This window comes from Rhinolophus sinicus, linkage group LG01, assembly GCF_036562045.2.
Source record: "Rhinolophus sinicus isolate RSC01 linkage group LG01, ASM3656204v1, whole genome shotgun sequence".
NCBI classification, from domain to species: domain Eukaryota; kingdom Metazoa; phylum Chordata; class Mammalia; order Chiroptera; family Rhinolophidae; genus Rhinolophus; species Rhinolophus sinicus.
Genome location: NC_133751.1, coordinates 165,247,686 through 165,255,512, shown reverse-complemented (window position 1 = coordinate 165,255,512; position 7,827 = coordinate 165,247,686).

Sequence of the window (7,827 nt, the reverse complement as noted above, 5' to 3'; positions counted from 1 at the left end):
CCCTTGGCACTACTGCGAGTTTGCTCTGAGGGGCGCCTGGGCACGTGGGCTCAGTTTGCAAACCACAGCTCTAGGTCATCTGTAAACAAGGTGGATTGAACAGCAGGACTGGCCTTGGTAGATGGGATGTGAAAACACGTGAAAGAGACTCCATGGAGTTGTCTTTCTCTCATTGTAGGAACTCCGGAGGGTTATCTGGTTCTAATAAAAATGCCTAATTGCTACCCTTTAAGCCTAATTACTATTGTGCTCACTCCAGTAAAGAGGGGCACGGCTGGTCTCTCCCACATACACAGGAAGCCTATTGCTATAACAGGTTTAGCGATCACCTCTCCAGGCAAAAACCTTCAAAATTACAAACCCTCTAAGTTGATTCGTTTTATTCAACCTTTTATTTTTTTATTGTCTATGCATCATTCTCCAGTCCACATAGCCTTAAAGATGACTATACGAATAAAATTAGTCTCTCTTTGTATCTGAATCACATCAGAAGATATAAATACTAAATTCCTTTGTAAATACTAAACTTTTTTTGCAAATACTGTTTGGGAAACACTTAAAACATAAACATAAATGAAATTTGTTTTCTGGAATCCTGAAGGGACACTCCAAAGAAATCGGCAATCCTGTGACTGCCTCTGACGGTGATTTTGGTAGCAAATCTGTGTGCTTGCCAGTTGGATGAGAGGTTCTGGATGTAGTTAAGGTGCCCTGGACAGAGGAAATTGTGGGTTTAAATAAATCTGCAGATGAGAAGTTACAAGAGTAGAATGTTTTAAATGACGGTGTTGATCAGCTATGGAAGTTTTTCTCACACAGGCAACTCCATGAATCACGTATCTGGGAGAAGGGCAGCAGGCTTTTTTCTTCTTCTTTAACCAGCAAGTAGTCATTCACCTAAGCCACACCAAGAATGCCAGACAGTTTCTAATGAGGCTCTGGTGAGAACAAAATACTCTCTTCTGAGTTAAATACAATTCTTTTATTTTCAAGAACTCTAGATAGAGTGCCTACTAAGTGCCAGGCATTGTCTAGGTTCTGTGGGCTATGGAGGACGATGGTAGGGGGTGAGCTGGGAAAGGATGTTGCCTGCCCTTACAGAATTGGGATGGGTAGTTAAGAACAACAGGAGATTCCATTTTACAGCTTGGAGGAAATGGAGGAGGTGTCCGGGCATTCACTTTCTTCTCTGACCTCAAGGTACTCTTTTCAAATGAGGGGGCTGGACCACGCGATCTCTAAGCTCTGATGTTCTGATTCTAGCACCCTATGAAGTTCACTTCAAAGTCAGTGAAAGAGTTGCAGCCACATAAATAGCCTTCAGGATATAAACACTATGTTATCCAAAGGGAAAATAAAGATGACAGACTACATGTTTTAAAATAAACTCACTGTGGTTTTTAATTCTCAATTCCAACCTTGAGTTTTATGAGTATTGATTTCCCAAGAAAGGAAAGCTTACAACTACTACCTTTTTAAAGTACCATTCTATTCATTTAAAATAAGGCCATTAAAAATTTTCAGGCCCAATATATTAATATATAACTTTCAGTTTAAATGTCCTTCTTACCCTCACCAAAAGGACCTTTCTTATATAACTCAAACAAAGGTTTAATTTTGGACACATAAAAAGTTAGGCTTAATACTGAACAGCTATATGAAAACAATACCTTGCTATGCCTTAAAAAACATCTTGACTGTGATGTACTTCAAATGTTGACATGAAGTGTCACTGACAACACAATGGGATGGGCAAACTGAGGGACAAGACTTCTGTGATTTACTTAAGGTCATACAGTTGTTTTATGTATCTGCCTCATTTTCAGCTTATTTTATTTATCCCTCACAATAGTGCTATACAGTCATGTCCCTGTTCTACAGACAAGGAAATAGCTTCAGAAATAGTATGTTCTTACAGTAGTAATGGCTTCAAAAGTAGGTCTCCCTATCTCAAAATCTCTTTCAGTTTTCCCTTATACCTTGTGGAATTCTACCACATAATCCTTACTTGCCAAATTGAACATTCTCACATAGATCAAGGATATCTTATTTTTCTTCAGAGAATGAGAAGGAGGCAGTTATAGAAGGATGAAAGTGGTGTTGAAGAACTTCCACTTTGTTACTCCAAAATGTTTCCAGACTTAACTTACCCGGACCCTGTCCGGATCTTATATTGTACCCAAGTTCCTGGAATGTACTCTATCCAGCCTCAGCTTCTTTATTCTTTCCTCTCCTAGAATTCCTTTCTCTCCTCTCTGCTTACTGAAAACCTATTCATCCTTTCAAAGGCCATTTCATGAGTCATACCTCTTCCATGAGGCTCTTTGAGCCTCAGTTTTCTCAATTAGAGTAAAGAATTCCTACTGAGATAATAATACCTGTCTGGCAGAGTCGTTAAAATGATGACATCTCAGTCAGTAATACAATGTGAAAAGACAATAAATATATTATTTCTCACTGTTAAAGATACAACTTTAGTAGGTTTATAGCCTTTATACTCACTCTTAGATAATGTTTTGGCATTAAAAGTTCCAATCTAGTCTAATAATTGAAAAACTGGAGTCTGGCCCAGTAAAGAAGTGAAATAGCTAAACTCTTATTTGGTGTCAAGCTTTTCCCATTCCCAGAATGGGGGCCCCAAGAGAAGAGGAGAGAAGGCCATGGTTGGCTTCTTAAGCAATTCCTCCCCTGCCTTCTCTCTTCCTGTGTAAGCCACAGTTTTGGCCTCTGGGAAGTCAGCCTAGGAAACGAGGAAATAGAAGAAAGGGGTCAGGTTACCTGGCTGGTATAATGTAATCTGGTTTCAGTGCCCTCTGGACTGAAGCATTGCTAACTCTTCCCCTTGGACGCTTTCATTGATTCTTTGGAGATTCTCACTCAAGATCACCAATAAAGTTCCCCTGCCCTTGGCTGTGCCCTCCTCTGGGTAGCTCTTTTCTGTGCATCCAGCAACTCACCATTTCTTCGGGTATCGTAACCCACTGAGGCTGTCTTTTTATAAGAGATTTCCTTTTAAGATGACCCAGGTCAACTCATGTCTGGAAGGGGTCTCATTTTGTCCTCACGAGCCAATTTGAGTGGAAGTGCATACCCAGTGGATTCTCTTAACACCTTCTCAGACTGAAGTCAAACACCATTGTCTGGGCGGGCACGGTGGCTCAGGCGGTTGGAGCTCCGTGCTCCTAACTCCAAAGGCTGCTGGTTGGATTTCCACATGGGCCAGTGGGCTCTCAACCACAAGGTTGCCAGTTCAATTCCTCGAGTCCCACAAGGGATGGTGGGCTGCGCCCCCTGCAACTAGCAATGGCAACTGGACCTGGAGCTGAGCTGCGCCCTCCACAACTAAGACTGAAAGGACAACAACTTGACTTGGAAAAAAGGCCTGGAAGTACTTCTCTTCTCCATTAAAATGTCCTGTTAAAAAACAACAACAACAAAAACAAAACAAAACAAAAACACCATTGTCTATTACCTTCAATCTCCAGGACACCGATATCAAAATATACTCATAGTATTCACTCATTAGCTTGAGGTGAAGGTGAAACATCCTTCAATTTTCATGAGGAAGGAGCAGAGAATATCACACAAAACAATCTCTCTACTCCAACTGTGTCCTCTTATACCAGCTGGAGTACATGGTCAAGCTGGCAGAACCTTCTGTTATCCCTTAGCAAATCATGGACAGGTGGTCCAGCATTTCACTATACTATCTGGGAAGTTGGCTGGGAGTAGGGAATGTTCCCTGGAATCTATTATATTGTTCTTTGTCTTTGGTTCCATTTTAACAACATGTTACACAGATAAGGGACCTATGCAGTCGCTGAACCATGAATGTGAAAGTCATCAGGAAACAAGGAAGATTTTCTCTGTCTTTCTCTCTCTTGAGTGAAACAACTACCTTAACACTACTTCTCCCTGCTCATAATCTACTTTTTTCTCTTCTCTCTTCCAAAATTGGCTTTCTTTGTTTCTCAAGGCACATACAACTATAGCTACTGCGCAGCATCCAGTGTTATATGTTTGCTTCCATAGACCAGAAGAGACTAAATAGTTTGAATCCCACTACGTGTCTACTACAGATCCAATCACCTTTGTCTAACAAACAGGCTATCAGAGCCCATTCCTGAGGACAGGGAAATTCTCTGAGCAGATACTCCCCAACATGCCCGGCACAAGGCCTAGCATAAGTCAATGTTTGGTATGATTTTCTTCTCTTCCAAGACATGTACTCTCTTCTGAGTAGTTAGATATACTGGACATTGTGGTTACTCTCCACATTATTCTCATGTTCCTACCCAAATTGTCTTTCAGATACCTTTATCTCTGAGCATCTCACACTAGCAGTGAGACAAGTGGCTGAAGCCCAAATTAACTAACATAATCCCTCTCCCTGGTCACAGTTATTGGTTCCAGGATGACTGATGTTAGGCTGAGACCAAAGGAGTGGTTTTCTTGTGGTTTCTGGAGAAAAAATGTCCTCCCTCTTCTGAGAACACTCTTGGAAATGATCTTCTCTTTCTCCATAGATGTGCATGAAGAAGCACGTTGCCATGGGAGTGGACACAACCATCAAAGTAGACCACAAGTAGAACCAGACTTAAGAAAAAGCTGAACCTGCAAGAGACAGAGAAGAGATAAAAGGAAACGATCTTTGAAGACCCCATTGAGCAGCTGACTCAAACCAATCCTGAAGCCAACTTGTATGTTAATTTCCAGTTACACGAGCCAATAAATCCTCTTTGCTGTGTTAACCAGCTTAGATTGGATTATGGAAAGACCTAATTTGTATATTCACCTAAAATGCTAACAAGTCAGGACACACTGTTAATAATATGTTTGCAAAAGATTGTGATGTTCCCTGAGGGGAAGTTGTAAATGGAGTCTAGGAAAAAAGGGAATCAAGAATTAGAACTCTCCAAAACAATTAAGATAAAGGCAACCTTAAAACCTCTCAGGGAATACAGAAGCTATGTTAAGAACTCAGGGAAAGGTGTAAGGAGATGTTTGAACTGAATCATAGGAATCTGGCTAATTTTGTGCTAACAGGTGACCCCATGTGATATCATATGGCTTGTCCTCTCACTCTGCCCATGGAAAATAGTGTTCTAAATCTCTCTAGAAATTGAAAAGAACGTAAAGAAATGCATAACACCTGGACTACCTGAGAAAATAAAAAAGACTATATAGAAACCACAAAAGTAATAGTGTTGAGGGGGAGCGGGGTATAGGCTTTTTATTACTTTTAATAAGCCTCTCAAGAGAAGTCCCCGGACATCAGGACCCAGAACTAAGAGGAGATGGGGAGATCTCAGTAAATGCCGCAGTCACACTCCAAGGTAACACATGGAAAATGTCAGAGAAGCAGCAATCCTGAGACAAGTGCAGGGGCCAAGCACGTACTGCCCATAAAGCTTCATACCAGAGATGCTGCCAGAAGAGAAGTTTGTCATCTGGGTTCTAGCAGTGTCATGGGCTAGAGGGAGGGAAGAGAAGAGCTTAGAAGGGAATACTACTTTTTTTTAAAACCATTGTTTGTTGTTACCTAGTTCTCAATTATTTTTTATGCATAGATTATCTTGCATTATATTTGTGCAATGAAATAATATTTTTAAATACTTTATAAATGCTTTTCTTTTCATCACATCCTTGGCATTTTTTTTTCTTTTTCTTTTTTCTTTTTAAAAAATCTTACTCCTATTCAACTAGAGTTATTCATCACCCCAGGAGGATTAAGATTGTTACAATTAATAAAGAAGAATAATCCATAGTCAGAGTTTGACGTTTGGCTTTCAGAATTAGGTTCATTAAAACCAGTTTCAGTAAGGACAGTCTTAAATTTAGTTTTCAATTTCAAGAGCCAGGCAAAAGATTGAGGTAGGGTTTTTTTTCATTTTTAATTTCACAATCTTTCTTTGAAATGTCAAGAAACAAATCTTAGGAGGCTCAGAATAGAGATTTTGCTAAAAACCTTATAAATATGAAGAATACAGCAGAGGACAGGAGGAGAGTTTTCTAGCCCAAAGAAAGGAAAGAAACAAACAAAAATAACAAAAAACTCCCTTAGGTGCGGTATCTTACACTGCTGTGGCTGAGATAAAATATTGCAGACTGGGTGGCTAAACAACAGAAATTTGTTTGTCACAGTTCTGAGGCTGGGAATTACAAGGTCAAGTTTTCGGCCAATTGAGTTCCTGGTAAGGACACCCCTCCTGGTTTGCATTGTCACCTTCTCTGTGTCTTCACATGGCATAGAGAGGGAGAGAGAGCAAGCATACAGGTGTCTCCTCAAATAAAGACACTAATCCTATTGAGTAGGATCAGGGTTCTACTTTTAAAGCTCCTTAAACCTTAATTACAGGCATACTTTATTTTATTGTGCTTCACAGATGTTGCCTGTTTTACAAACTGAAGGCAAGACACTCCACGAGCAAAAAGATTATGACTCACTTTATTGAGATACCCACTTTATTGCTATGGTTTGGAACTGAACTCGCAGTATTTCTGAGGTATGCCATTACTTCCTTACTCCAGATACAGCCACATGGGGAGTTGGGGTTTCAACATACGAATTTAGGGGGAATACAATTCAGTCCAAAGCATGTGGAAGTGTCCTGAAGGTGAGTGAGAGCAACTAAGTGAGTCACAGATTAGTTTCCAGAGAGGCCCCTACTCTGCCCTCTTCCCAAGTGTAGAGGAAGGTGGGTTAGACAATAAACTAGATGGCAGAAAACTCCCAAACTGTTCACTCCTATAAGCAGAAGGAATTTTTGCTTGTTTTGAGACTGGACTTCTAATTGGAAACAGCCTCAAAGAGTGTTCCAAGCCAAACTGGCATGGGTGCCATAAAGTACAAAACAATAGACCAAGAACACCTATTATGTGCAGCCCCTTCATCTCCACCTGCAGAAGTTTCTTCATGCTCAAATTGGTGTTGCTGCAGCCCTTAGCAGAAGGCTGTAAGGAGGAGTCTCCTAAACAAGACATTGCATGGGAAACACAGAAAATCTCACTGGATCCAAAACACTAGGAAGAGCTAATGTGAGCTCTAGTCAACATGGAAGTTGGTCTAGCCCTCCAGCCATAGTGGCTGCTACACCATTTGTTGGCATTCTACTATTCCAATACACCATGCTATATTTAAGTAAGAAAACACAATAGTTTTGTTGGCATACTATTGTTGTTCTGGATATTTTTGAATTGGTGCATCCCTCTACAAAAGCACAACTGCTTACAGAATTTACCCTCCTATGGAAAACAACCAGAAAACTAGATGAAATAGATGAAACAACTGTTTTTATACATTGAATGACTGCTCTCTGAGAGAAGGGAACTAAACAACATGAACCCTATGATTGTCGCTGCAATTTCTGGACTGCAGCACAGGGAGAACACCCAAACAGACCCTGGCAGTTACAATAAGTTGAGATGACAGAGCTCAGAGGTGAGGGAGGCTAAGGCAGCTAGACTTTGCAGGGGAGATTACTAGAGAGGAGAAAGCTATGCATAGGATGAACTCTAGAAATCTGCATTGAGGTCTTTGGTGGAATACCAATCTTTGGTAGATAAGGTGAAATTTAACATGGCCAGACAAAAAACAACTGCTGGGAGAAGATAGTTTTTAGGGAGCTGTAAAAAAACTACCCCTAGAACTCATGTAAACCTGAGAAACATTTGAGTTCCTATCAGTCAGAGTGGAGAAATGTTGCTAAATACACATGGCATTTCATTAGAGAAACCAGAAGATTTGGGGAGTAAAGGCTACTATAGACCTATGTGAAAAACTGAAAGGCAAGCCTTGAAAGAATCAAGCTGATATACAAGTAGTTT